Below are 13,395 nucleotides of genomic sequence, written 5' to 3' on the forward strand. Positions count from 1 at the left end.
CACATATGATCGAGGCCAAGGGAAAATGCTCAGCGTCTCAGAGCAGGCGTTGAAGGGTGAATTGGGGGCTGCGAAGCAAAACATTTACAACGGGCAAAGGTAGGTCCTATTACGACCCCATTTTACCTGTGAAGAAACGGAGGCAACCAAGGTCACTGGTAAACGATCGAGTCGGGATACAAACAGACATAGACTTGTGTCACTACCCAAGATGAGAAAAGACAATTACCCAAAGAGAAATACAAATAAATGGTCACAAGACATCCGAAAGTGGTTTGGTCCCACTAGGGAGAAAAGCAATTTAGAAAATAGTTGAATACATTTTATATTTACCCAATAAGCAAAAGTGTTCATACGATAATAATACCATAAGAATGAGACAAGGTGAGCATTTCACAGCCTTTTTATCGTAGTGAATCCATCAGGGTTCAACCAGAGAAATGGAACCATAGGAGATGGGTTAAGGGATTTATTGCAAGGAGTTGACGTACATAACTGCAGGGCATGGCGAGGCAAGTTCAAAACCTACTGGGCGTGCCTTCAGGAAGGGTAGGGTAAACACTTCCAGGAGCTGACGTTGTCTGCAGAGGGGATTTCTTCTTCCTCTGGGAAACGTCAGTTCTACTCAAAGGCCTTTCACCTGATTAGATCAGGCCCACCAGATTCTCTCGGATCATCTCCTTCAGTTAAATCGACTGATTATGAATGTCAATCACACCTACAATGTACCTCACAGCAATATCTAGATTTGTATTTGATTGAATAACCAGGGACTGTCGCCTGGCCAAGTGAATGCAGCACACTGACCATCACAAATATTAGCTGATACTGTTGGAGAAGCATCTTTCCAAAGCATATAGTAAGCCTTTAAAAGTATCAACAACTGGTACCATCATTTCCAGAAATGTACCTCAGGAAGTAATCTAAAAGATGGAGTTTCCAGTATTATTTCGAACAGTACAATATTTAAAAACAACCTAACTGGTCCCATTAGGGAAATTAAGTAAATTATGTAACATTCATTAAAGAAATAGAGAGGAGCTATGGAAAAGCTTACAGAAAGTTTGCAATTACCACGGTAAATGCCTGTGATAAAATATGAAGCCCCCAAAAAAGCAGGAGAGAAAATTGTTTACGGAGAACATAATAAATTCAGAGAATAAGAGCACTAAAGTGGAGCTGGAAACAGTGTTAACAGTGGTTTCTTTAGACTTTCTGCTTTTCAATTTTTCCACAATGACCTTGAATTCCTTTTTAAATTACACAGAATGAAATAAAGGAAAACGTTCCATGCACACTCGGAGGCATGTATAAAAGTGAGGTGTCATTCCAATAATTAGGAATGTTTTGTCCTAGTACAGATCCCAGGTCTTTTGTGTGCAAATGAGGAAAAGACCTATTCTCAACTTTAAGAGAAAGGAGAGGACTGACGGTGAAAAAAATGACACCTCTCAACCCAGCAGGCACCCCAAATAGACATACGTTTCCCCACCATGGCAAGCCAACTTGAATAAACCACCCCAGGAAAATACCACACGTCCCCCAGCCTTGCCCTTCCCACCTCAGCTCAATGCCACACGGGTGCCTTCTCTTTCATTGTCACTAAGGCACCAGAGAAAACAAGTAGAATAAAGACTATCATTGTTAACAGATGTTTTTTAAAAAAAAAAAATGTTTTCTTAGTTTCGATGGGTTATTTAGCTCCAATGGCATCTGATGACAATGAAAAATGACCACCGTAGCTACAACTCTGCTTTGGTTGAAATGCTTAATTATAATGTTTCTATTTAAGGTGAGCTCCCTTTCTATCCTAAGGAAGAGCCATGACCGAGAAAACAGAGTGCAAAACGTCCACAGCGGTGACTGTTACCCAGCTGCCGACAACGCTCTTAAAGCAGGAATCCAGCAGGGAGGCATCCTGGGAACGCCACTTAAGAGTCTTTCGGGGACTGACCAGTAATCACAGAGGGCTCACAGCAACGCTCCCCCTCCTCCCCCCATGTGAAGTTCACAGGGTCAGAGGTCACCTGCCTCCGTCCCTGCGGGAAATCACGGGGAAATCACGTTACACCACGGACGCCTCATTCATAGCCGTCGTTCCCACGGACCTGCACTTCACCCCCAGCCCCTTCTCCCCACCAGTGAGACAATCCTCCATCGCACACCTGAGTCTCCAGCTGTGGACAGGTAACAGGAAAACCGACGGAAGCCCACTTTCCACCTTGGAGAAGAAAAGTAATAGAAGTGCCTTAGGCAGCGTCCCCCGAGGCAGACACAGCTCCCTGACACGCTGCTGAGACAGAGTCCTGGTTCTCAGAGTGACGTCCATGCAGGAAAGGTGCAGAGCAGCACGGAACAGGGTGGTGGTGACACGTGAAAATCGGAACGCGTCCCCGGATAAGGAGAGCCTGGAGAGCCACGCATCCCTCGGTCTGCTTTCTCACAACTCACACGGATCAGCTAGTGTCTGAGAGTTGACAGGTGAGACCAGGGGCCACCTCTGACCCACAGATCATCTTCGCTTGGCCCACTCAATTCACACGAGTACCTGGAGTTGTCATACAAAGATCGGTTTTTCTGTGTGTCCAAAACCCAGCTGCACTGACAGGACAGACAGGTTGTGGTTTTACCCGAGACGACCTTCAGGTGCTAAGAGAAGCCGCCTCCTGTGAGGCGGGCCCAGGGCGGTGGAGTTGGCCCTGGCTCCCAACCAGAACACCTTCTCTTATCTTCCGGGGGATCATTTGCTGAGGACTGACTGCCGTCTTTCCGTCTCTCCGTATCAGACGTCACCAGCTCTGCTCTCCCGACGGCAGCAACAGCATTTTCCACACCAATTTCCTCTCCTGGTGCCTTCTGAACCTCCTCTCTTTTTCATTCCTCAATAAATCATGGTCTCGGCCCCCAGCAAATTGACCACTTTATTTGCTGCTGCCCTTTGAAACAGGTAAAAGTGGAATCCTCAAGAGTTTCTGGGGGGCGGGAAGCAAAATGGACCTGGAAATTCTCTTTAAGGATCCATTTTCATTCACCTATTGTGTATTGTGGGTTAAGGAAATCGGTTTTAGAGGAAAAACATCCTCCAAACCACTGCATTTGGTTCCAGTCCTCAGGGAGGATTTCTGCGGAGGGAAGAAGCAGGAAGAACGAGGTTCACCGAGGCTGGGCTGCTCCGTATTTTACTGCGTTTAATCCCCTCTGCGGGCCTGCAAGGAAAGCCCCACTTTACAGAAGACGCAGAGAGTCTGTGGTCTGACTGACTCACAGGCTGGCAGAGGTGTGGGGCCGCCACGGACCCAGCCCTGCCTACACCCCAGGCCGCACCTGCCTCCAGAAAGACCCCTTCCCTGGGCCCCAGACTCTTCCCAGGTCACCCAGGGCTGCTTCTGCCACAGCCCAGTGGTGGGTGGGCGTGCGGGGTCTCAGACACCTGAAGGGCCGGCAGACACGCTCAGGAGTGAGACCCCGCGGGTACGTCACGCGTGTGCGGCTCCCAGAAGCAGCACTCGCTTATTTGCATGTAGAGAGGATGCTGTTGAAATCTGAGCCCTTGTATTGTTTCATTACGTTTTTCATGATACATCTTCTCTGTGTATTTATCACAGAGGCACCAAGGTTTGTTTCTCAGGGGTGTTTCACATTGATTCTTTCAACACGTTAACCTGTTATTTGCATATTAATCATACAGGAATAGTCTTTGTTACACAGAAATGTGCTTTCTTGTGTATCTTGAAACACATCACTCTCTGTCTTGAAACAGAGGAGGGTCCTAATAATATTAATTCAGGCAATACTTACAAGTCACTCACTCTGCGCCAAACTCTGTTATCAGCATTTCTCATAGATAAAGTAGTTTAATCCCACAGTCACTCTATCGGGTAGATACAAAAATTTCCCTGTTTCAAAGTTGAGGAAACAGAGGCAAAAGAAGTCTAAGGAACTTGTTCAAAGTCACACAGCTAGTAAGTGGTGATATCAAGAGATCGTTCTCTCCTATAAGAAAAACCCTACTGTGCGCTTAATGATAAACGCAACTCACAGCCAACCCCAGGGAGACACTGTGAGTGTACTAAGGAACATGTATTTGGTCTTCGTCCTGGGCACCGAGTCCCTAATATCTTGGGATTCCTTACGTGAGAGTGGTAAAGGCGTCTTCTTGTGTTAATACGGTGACTTTTGGAAAGCCCAAAGGATGTGATGGTTGCCTGGGAAACCAACCATGTGATGAGAGGCTTGGAACTTTGCATCCCATACCCCTGCCTCGACTGCCTACCTCCGTCTGACCTCCACCTCCGGGAGAGGAGAGGAGCTGGAGGCTGACTCAATCGCTAGTGGCCAATGATTTTTAATCAGTCATGCTTATGTCATGAGGCCTCCGCAGAAACCCAAAAGGACAGGGTTTGGAGAGCTTCGGGGTTGGCGCACACAAGGAGATTCGAGGAGAGTGGCGCGCCAGGTGAGGGCAGATGTCGCTTCCCCACACCTGGCCCTGTGCAAACCTTCCTCCAGCTATTCCTCAGCTATATCCTTTCAGAACAAACCAGTGACCTAGTGGGTAAAATGCTTCCCCGAGTTCTGGGAGCCGCTCTGGCCAATGAATCGAACCCGAGGAGCGTGTCGTGAAAACCTCTGACCTACAGCAGGCCGGTCAGAAGCCCAGGGGACAGCCTGGATTGGCGAGTGGCATCTGAAGTGGGGGGCGATCTCGTGGGACTGAGTTCTCAGCCTGTGGGATCTGACATCTCTCCAGGTAAACACTGTCAGGACGGAGCTGAACTGCAGGACACCAGCTGGTGTGCGAGCCCTGCTCGGTGACGGTGAGGAAACTCCACCACACATATTGGGATGGGGTTCAGAATTTTTACCCAGTTTTCAGGGGACAGTAGGGGACAGTAGGGAATGTGCTCAACAAGAGAGCAGAGTCCCCTCGGACCTGAGCAGCCTCAATCGGTCCCAGCCCTGGGGGCCATCTGACAGCAGCCTGACTCCAGGTTGGCAGACCTTCTGCTTTCTTCACTGATGCCTGACATGTATATTTTTAAGTCAAATGTCCTGATTTTTTTTAATGTTGGCCCAAATTGAAGGGGAAAAAAGAAAACACTCTGCAAGTCAAACAAAACAGGCTCATGGCCTATCGGTTTGCTCCCCAGATCCAAGGGACGACACAATGCTGGGTAGCAAGTGGTCTTGCATTTAGATGACTCAAGAGACTTGATGTGCTCTTGAAAATACAAGCTTCTTCGCTTTGCAACTGTTTCATCCCGGGGGAGATGCAAGGTCCCTTTATTCACTGGAAAATCATCGTTTGCCCTAATGAATCGCTCGGCGTCCAAATGCATCAAATCTATCATCGCTGTTTTTATTTTTTGAAAATGATTAAATATCGTTTTCTTTCCCTTTATAGCAAGATCCAAGTGACAACCGATCCATCAACTTATCCGCTGCTGTTTAACTACAGCGTTTTGCATTCATTATTCCCTACTTAAATCATTCTTTTGAAAAGAGGGATAACCTCATCCTGCCACCTGACAGCCAGAAAATTAAATGGCGTGTCTTCAAGATGAGTGTTTCTCTGACCAAACACCAAGAGCAGATCCATAAAATCAAGCTAGACGAACATCAGCCCAAAATAACACATACGAGGACTAGCTCCTGAAACACTCAGTAGCTTAAGAAACCTTGTCACCTCCTACACAAACTTGCCAACTGGTAAACTATTGTGGCGAGCAACGTGGCAGCAGAAAGTCAAAGATACATATGGCCAGGTAGGCAGCAGTCCCCCTGCTGGGACAGACCCTGGAGCTTGGCATCACATTTTGTCACTCCCGCCCCCAGTAAGAAATAGCTTTCGTATGGCAACTCAGGAACATCACATACCGTATGTAAGCGACACTGAAGTTTCGTGAAATCCTTTTCCTTATTATATGCTATGGATTCTGATATTTTCTAACCTGCGCTAATCTAATTAAATTTCCCCTCTTTCTTTTTTTCTTTTTTTTTTTTTGGATAGGTGTCATGACTCATGAATGGGTTACAATCTCAATTTAAAAACCACTATCCCTGAAAAACTAGTGCAAATATTTAAGATTGCACATACAAAAGTGTGCAGTAGGCTCTATAAGAGCAACCAGTTTAAACAATATTCATCTATCAATAGAAGAATGAGTAAATAAATTATGAAGTCCGTGCATTATGCACTATTATTCATCTGGGGCAATAAAAGAACAAGAGCTACATGAATCGACAGGATTTAATTTAGAAAATGGTACACGGAGCCAAAATGGCAAGTTGCAGAATGAGTGCCAGCACACAGTGCCATTTGTACGGGTTGAAAACACCCTACGACGGTATCTACAGGAAGTTACCTGTCTTAGTCTGGGCTGCTCTACCAGCATAGCACAGACTGCGGGGGGTGGGGCGGGCTTATGAACCACAGACACTTATTTCTCCCAGTGCTGGAGACTGCATTCCAGTCCAAGAGCAAGGTGCTGGCAGGTTCAGTACCTGGGGAGACGCTCCCACTTCCTGGTTCACAGACGGCTGTCTTTTACCTGTGTCCTCACCTGGCAGAAGGGGTGACGGAGCTCTCTGGGGTCTCTTTTAAGAGGACACCAATCTCACTCATGAGGGGTCTGCCCTCATGATCTCACTACCCCCCAAAGGCCCCACCTCCAAGTACCATCACCTTTGGGGTCAGGATGTCAGCCTGTGAATTTGGGGGAGACGCAGACGTTCAGACCAGAGCAGCACCTATATAGTAAAATTAAATCAACATTCCTAAGAGGGATAAACATGTAATTCAGGATAGTGGTTAAATCTCAGGACGGAGGACGGGGAGGGCAATAGGAAGAGGGTTATGTGTGTTTGCTTTTGGGTTTTTTTTAAGCTCTGCAGCAAATTTGGGGAAATATCCACCGGAGACAAAGCTATGGGATAGACTGATGGGTGTTTGTTACAATATTCTCTATATTGGAAAGGATGCTTAAAACCGTTCATAAGTTAATCTTTCCTAAAGATGACCAAGGTCAACCTCCGTAGTGATCAGTCACGTTGGTAATCTGTACTCTTGCTACGGGGGGATGAAGATGGCACTTCCCCAAAACCTGTAACTGCCATCTCATCGAGAGGGAGGACATCCAGCCATTGCCAATAGGGGGGCATCCACTGCATCCCAGCCCAGTACTCACTCAGACTGTCCGGCTCATCAAAAACAAGGAAAGTCTAAGAGACTGGTACAGCAGAGATGAGCCTAAGGAGACACGACGACTACATGTAACGTGGGACCCAAAACACAGGACTTTAGGTAACAACTAAAGAAATCTGAATAAAGTATAATGGAGTTTCGTTAATAATAAAGGATCAGTATTGGTTCATGAACCGTAACAAATGTGACTAATATAAGGTGTTAATACGTGGCGAACTAGGGGTGGAGTGGGTAGGGACTGGATATGGGAAATCTCTGTACTGTCTGCCCAGTTTCTCTGTAAATTTCCAACTTGCCTGACAAGTAAAGTCTATTAATTAAAAACCATCAGGGGGGTCATCTGGGAACACCTCGGGTAGGAAGCTGCCCACCCTCCTGCAAACAGCATCAAGCTGGCTGCAAACCGCTCAGGGTCAACAGAATATGGAATCGCTTTCTGCCCGTACGTGTGGAAAGAAAGAGAGCATGCTGGCCACGGAACCGGGTAAAGCCAAAGAAAATGCCCTTTCAAAGACACAGAGGTTTCTTGTCACGCAGAAAGGGGGCTAACCCGCATAATACCTTCTTTGTAGGTTTAAAGGCTCAGGGCAAGAATCGATGCCATCCAGACTGTCTGTGTTAAACACACACTTCCAGAGCGTCAGGAATTTTCTCCAGGAAACTTGAGGAGGAGTGATGGTGGGGACAGACAGGGAGGCAACCACTCGTCAGTTCATTTGATTCAGCTTTTGCCAAATGCTTGCGCTGGAACTGGGGGAGGTTTCATGGTTTCAATGCTCGATTTGGTCAGTGGCATCATATTACAATAATAAACATGTCAAAAAAGAAATAAATATGTCACAATAACGACATGAAAATAAAATGATTTAATGGAGTAGCTGTGGTTTCTAACAAACACCAACACAAAAGGCCAAATAAAAAGCCATTTCCACTGGCATCCATTTTGCAAGACACCCTCAGTTAGTTTCACCAACCACCCCTTAGAAATTTGGCCTAAGGGCTCTGATACAAAATCACCATGCTGGCGGACCTTTGGAAAGAAAGCCTCCAATTTCCTCGGACTCAGTGTCTGCCTGACAAAAGTTAAACCCCACGGTAGAAACAAAACCTGCACTCAGTAAGAAAGGGCACGACAGAATCTAAATGACACTTGGCGTTTCCAAGAGAAACTCATTCTCTATTTCTATGCCATAAAGGCCATGCAGAGCATTACAATGGCGAGGCAGTGATGACGGCAGGAACCTCCTAGAGCCAGAAACAATGACGCTGAAATGGGGGACTTGGGAAAGCCACCAAAACCCTGCCAAAGAGTTGACCTTTGGCAGAATTTCTCTTTGGGACCATCCTCTTCTCTTTTTTGAGGTAACTCTGGTGCTGAGAAAGCAGTCTTGGGCTTAGAATTATCTGACATATATTTGTTGAGTGCCTACTATGTGCCAGACACTGTTCTAGAATCTTGAAATCTGGGCTCAACCCTAGATCCACCAGTCATAGCTATGGGAGTCTCCTTCACCCCATCTCTAAATGGGGCTAATCGTGTTACCTTCTTCTCAGGGATATTTTCATAATTAAGGAGGATAATATGTAGCATAGGACCTGGCACACAGTAGGTGCTCAATCAGTGTTCCATTTAGGATTTGCTCCCAATAAAATGACCACCGAAAACCCCTCCCACATTGGCACCTCTCCTGGACTACCTAAAGTGGTCCCATCCAGGTCCACCCTCCACAGATGCTTCATACTCTAAGACGATCCAGCCACTGTCCACTTTTTTCATTCAGGAAGACTAACTCAATACAGTGTTAACATTATGTAAAGAATGGTTTAATGAGCCATCTTCCCAGAAATGTTTGTTTTTAAGCACTTTTAAACTCCTGCTCATCCTTTAAGGACCAGATCAAATGTCACCTCCTCTAAGGTGCCTTTCCAGATTCCTCCTTACAGAGCACACTGCGTCCTTTTCCTCGTTCATTGCACTTGGTCTCTCGTCCTGTAACTGTGCAGAGCGCCACCTGCTGGCTAGGTTCGCCATCTCAGCACCTGTCTTTTGCACCCGTTTCCACCATCTTGACAGAGAACCAGCCGTTCTAAAAGGGACGGTAAAAGTCTAGCCAATTGTTTAGACCTGCTGATACAGGCAACAGGGAGCTACTAGGTCGTGAGGAAAGCAGTGTTTGAAGATTAGTCTGGCAGCTGGCAGCAGGATAGATTAGTGGGGAGAGACCACAGTCAGAGAGCCCACCAGGTGGCCACAGGACATTCTACATATTACCAGGATAAAGACCTCAGCCAGTGAGAACTTCCTGGTCAGCAGGACTCAAAGGCATAAGGTAAGATACATTCTTGTAAAAACAACGACAAATATATAAATATTTCTGCTCCAAAACAGCCATCTTGAGAATTGGGGAAACTTCTAAATGTAGCCAGTTTGAAACCTATGAACTTATTCCAGACAGGGCATCACTACTCAAAATGGATATTTGACGAAGAGGACGGAAAGACAAGCCACAGCCTGGGAGAAGAGATCTGCAAAGCACAAAACTCAAAAAGGATTAGTATCTAAGCTATACAAAAAGCTCTTAACACCCAACAATAAGAAAACGAACAACCCAATTAAAGAATAAGCAAAAGAGCTGAACAGACTCCTCACCAAAGAAGATATACAGATGGAAAATACGCATATGAAAAAATGTTCCATATAATGTTGTTAGGGACAAAATTAAGATAACAACGAGATACCCCTACATACCTATCAGAATGGCTCAAATCCAAAACACTAACCACCATTAGTGAGGATAACACTAACCATTACTGAGGATATGAAGCCACAGGAACCCTCATCCATCCCTGGTGGAAACACACACAACGGTGCAGCCACTTTGGAAGACAGTCTGGCGGTTTCTTACAAAACTAAACATATTCTCACCCTACGATCCAGCAATCATACCTCTTTGGTATTCACCCAAAGGAGTCAAAAACTTAGGCCCACAAAAAAATATGCACATGGATGTTTATGGCAGATTCATTCATAATTGCCAAAGGTTGGAAGCAAACGAGATGAACTTCAGTAAGTGATGGGTAAATAAACTGTGGTCCATCCAGACAATGGAATATTATCCAGTGCTGAAAAGAAATGAGCTTTCAAGCCATGGAAAGACGTGAAGGGACCTGAAATGCATATGACTAAGTGAGAGAAGCCACTGTGAAAAGGCTGCATATTGTGTGATTCCAGCTATATGACATTCTGTAAAAGGAAAAATTGTGAAGACAGTAAAAAGATCAGTGAGGTTTTTAAAATTTTTTTAATTTTAATGTTTTTTTTTTTTTGAGAACTGGCACTCACACAGAGAGCTGGCAGGATAAACTAGCGGCCAAATTTCACAAAAGCATCAAAAACTTAAAGCATTGTCATGTCTTTTGACCTACCCATTGGCTTCTAGCAGAGTCTCCTAAAGATTACCTGCAGGAATATTCAACAGATATTTTATGTTTAAAAAAGAAAAAAAGAATGTTTAAAGGGGACTTTAAAAGGGGAAAAGATGAAACATTATAACAATGGCCAGCAGCAATGTTTAAAAGAGGAAAAGAATGAAACACGGTGAACGAATAGAATACACCTCTGTCATATCAATAGAGTATTATACCACTATGAAATACTACATTTAAAATGACAGGTTCATTGAAAGTCTCCACGAATCCTAAAATCGTGGGGGGGGGAATTACTTATGTATGTATATTTGTATTTGGGGAGGAAGGGGGCCTGCCATTTTTATGGGTTCTTCAAAGAGGTTAATCTTCAACGACATGACGAGATATGGCCATATATTTATTCTACAGTATTACAAGAAAACAACAGCTTTCAAAGCTAAACAAATTCTAGTACTGACAAAAATAACATGTCTGTGTACATACATGGGAACACATACAAACAAAGACACCAGGCTTACCTTTGAATCACATATAGGTTCAAGGATGATTTTTATCTTCTCCTTTTTACTCAGCTGTATTTTCTAAGTTTTCTACAACTGAATAGCTATTACTTTTGAAGTAAGAAAGCTTTTGTTACGCTGAAAGTGGTCAGCCCATAAATTCACAAAGAGTCTCCCACTGGTTAGAAAAAGAGGTGGAGTGTTTTTAAAATAGTTCTTTTTTTTCCTTCTTTTTTTTCGTCTTTTCTTTGGCTGTCCTGAGTCCTTTTGGGGTGGGGGAGGAGTTCTCCATTTCCCATAGGAGAACTCTGTTGCCACTTTCTAGCACAAATTACAGACAAGCCGTGATGGATTCCTACACATGGAATCCTGGTTTTGAACTATTTTGATGGCTGGTACTTAGAGATCTCCAGGGGTCCAACAGCAAACCGCGATCACAAATCCAGGAAAGGTGTGTTTCCACACCCTTTATTTTCAAATCCTAAAACTGTTCAAGATAAAATACCTTTGTCTACTTAGGAGGTTTACATTCATTAATATTTAAGTCCTTCCTATAACCCAGTAATTGTCAACTCTGGCGACCCATTAAAATCACCTGGACCGTTTGCGTTAAAATGTCAATGCCTGTGACTCGCCCCCCTGCGCCCCCCCCCAGGGGCAAGGCCTCAGGAATGTGGAGTGTTGAAGTCTCCCAGGCTATTCTGATATGCATCCAGCACTGAGAATCCTCGCTTTATTCATTCAACAAGTCGTCATGAAGCCCCTTTCTGGGTTTCCTGGAGCTGCTGGAACAAATCGCCACACATTCAATGGCTTCAAACCACAGCAATGTATTCTCCCGCACTTCCAGAAGGCACGGCTCCGAAATCAAGGTGTGGGCAGGGCCCGGCTCCCTCCGGTGGCTCTGGGGAAAGTCTTTTCCATTCCCGGTGGGTCAGGCACTCACTGGCCTGTGGCCACAGCACTGTCGTCTCTGCCTCCATCTTTGCATCGTCTCCTCCTCTGTGTCTATCTTATAAGGCCACGGCATCAGATTGAAGGACTGCCCGGACAATCCAGGGTGATCTCAACTCAACTCAAGAGTCTTCACTGAATTCCAGCTGCAAAGACCTTTTTTCACATAAAGTCACAAGTTCTGGGGACTAGGACACAGACACTTCTTCTGCGGGGCCACGATTCACCCCACTGCTGCCTCTATTTCCACATGCTAGATGGCCTCCTAGTGGTGGGTACAAGAGAGCCGACAGATGGAGAAGGAAAAGAATGCTAAGAGCAGAGCGTGCACAGAGGGGGCACCTCTGTCTATGCCTGATGAGCCGTCAGGGGAGTAGTTTAGAGCGTGGACTCTAAAGGTAGGTTGCTTTGGCTACTTCCTGTTCTGAGACCTTGGGAATTCATTTAAACCATGCCTCAACATGCATATCTGTTCAATGGGAATAACAATTGTTACTGCCTGACAGGCTTCTAATATTTCTGAGTTTTTTGAAGTTTACTTTCCTGAAAGATTTATAATAGTGTCTGGCATATAATAAGCATACGTGGTTTTTCATTTTTAAAATAAGAGATAAATAGCAAAGTCACACAAAATTGTCCTCGAAGTCATATTAAAACATTTCACTTACCTCTCAATAAATCCTTTCACAGAATGAAAGAAACCAACATAAACTGAGACTGGCAGGGAAAACTACTTGTTCTTAGAAGTAGAGGTAGCTGTTGTTACTGAATTGTCTTCCCTCTTCTTTTTTCTTTTTCTTTTTTTCAGTCACAAGAAATATATATATTTTTTGTACTTCCACCATTTTTTTATTCCCATCTCCCAACCCCCTGACCCCCTTTGGCAAGCATCAGCCTGTTCTATCTATGTGTCTGTTTCTATTTTGTTCCATTTATTCTTTTGTTTTATTTTTCAGATTCCATGTTTAAGTGAAATCCTACGGTATTTGTCTTTCTCTGCCTGACTCATTTCACTATAGTACCCTCTAGGTCCATCCATGTTGTCTCAAATGGCAAGGTTTCATGCTTTTTTATGCTGAATAATATTCCATTGTGGGTGTCATCTTTTTCTTTTTTTCTTTGTTTAACAAGACTAAGAATCCTTAAGTTCAGTGAAAGATGTACAGTAGTTCGTGTTTCACGAATCCATAAAGTGACACATGACACAGTGACTTTCTTCTATTAATATTGTTTGTTGCTTAATGTTCAGCTGTTAAATTTCACCAAAAGTGATGAGTTAGTCAAGTCAGTTAAAACTGTGATTCCCCT

The 13,395-nt window shown here is 44.6% G+C and overlaps 1 protein-coding gene across 2 annotated transcripts in view; it reads right to left on the minus strand.

Annotated features, from left to right (window-relative positions):
* TMEM132B (transmembrane protein 132B) overlaps positions 1-13,395 on the minus strand; it is a 274,830-nt gene that overhangs the window by 96,300 nt on the left and 165,135 nt on the right. The window contains exon 1 of one of the 2 annotated variants that reach the window (XM_033098166.1): positions 2,166-2,237. The exons of the other annotated variant lie outside the window; for it this stretch is intronic. The gene's annotated coding sequence lies outside the window, so the exon portion shown is untranslated. Of the gene's footprint in view, positions 1-2,165; positions 2,238-13,395 lie in introns of those variants that run through there. 2 annotated transcript variants of the gene reach the window in all.

The sequence above is a fragment of the Rhinolophus ferrumequinum genome, chromosome 25, assembly GCF_004115265.2.
Source record: "Rhinolophus ferrumequinum isolate MPI-CBG mRhiFer1 chromosome 25, mRhiFer1_v1.p, whole genome shotgun sequence".
Taxonomy (NCBI): Eukaryota; Metazoa; Chordata; class Mammalia; order Chiroptera; family Rhinolophidae; genus Rhinolophus; species Rhinolophus ferrumequinum.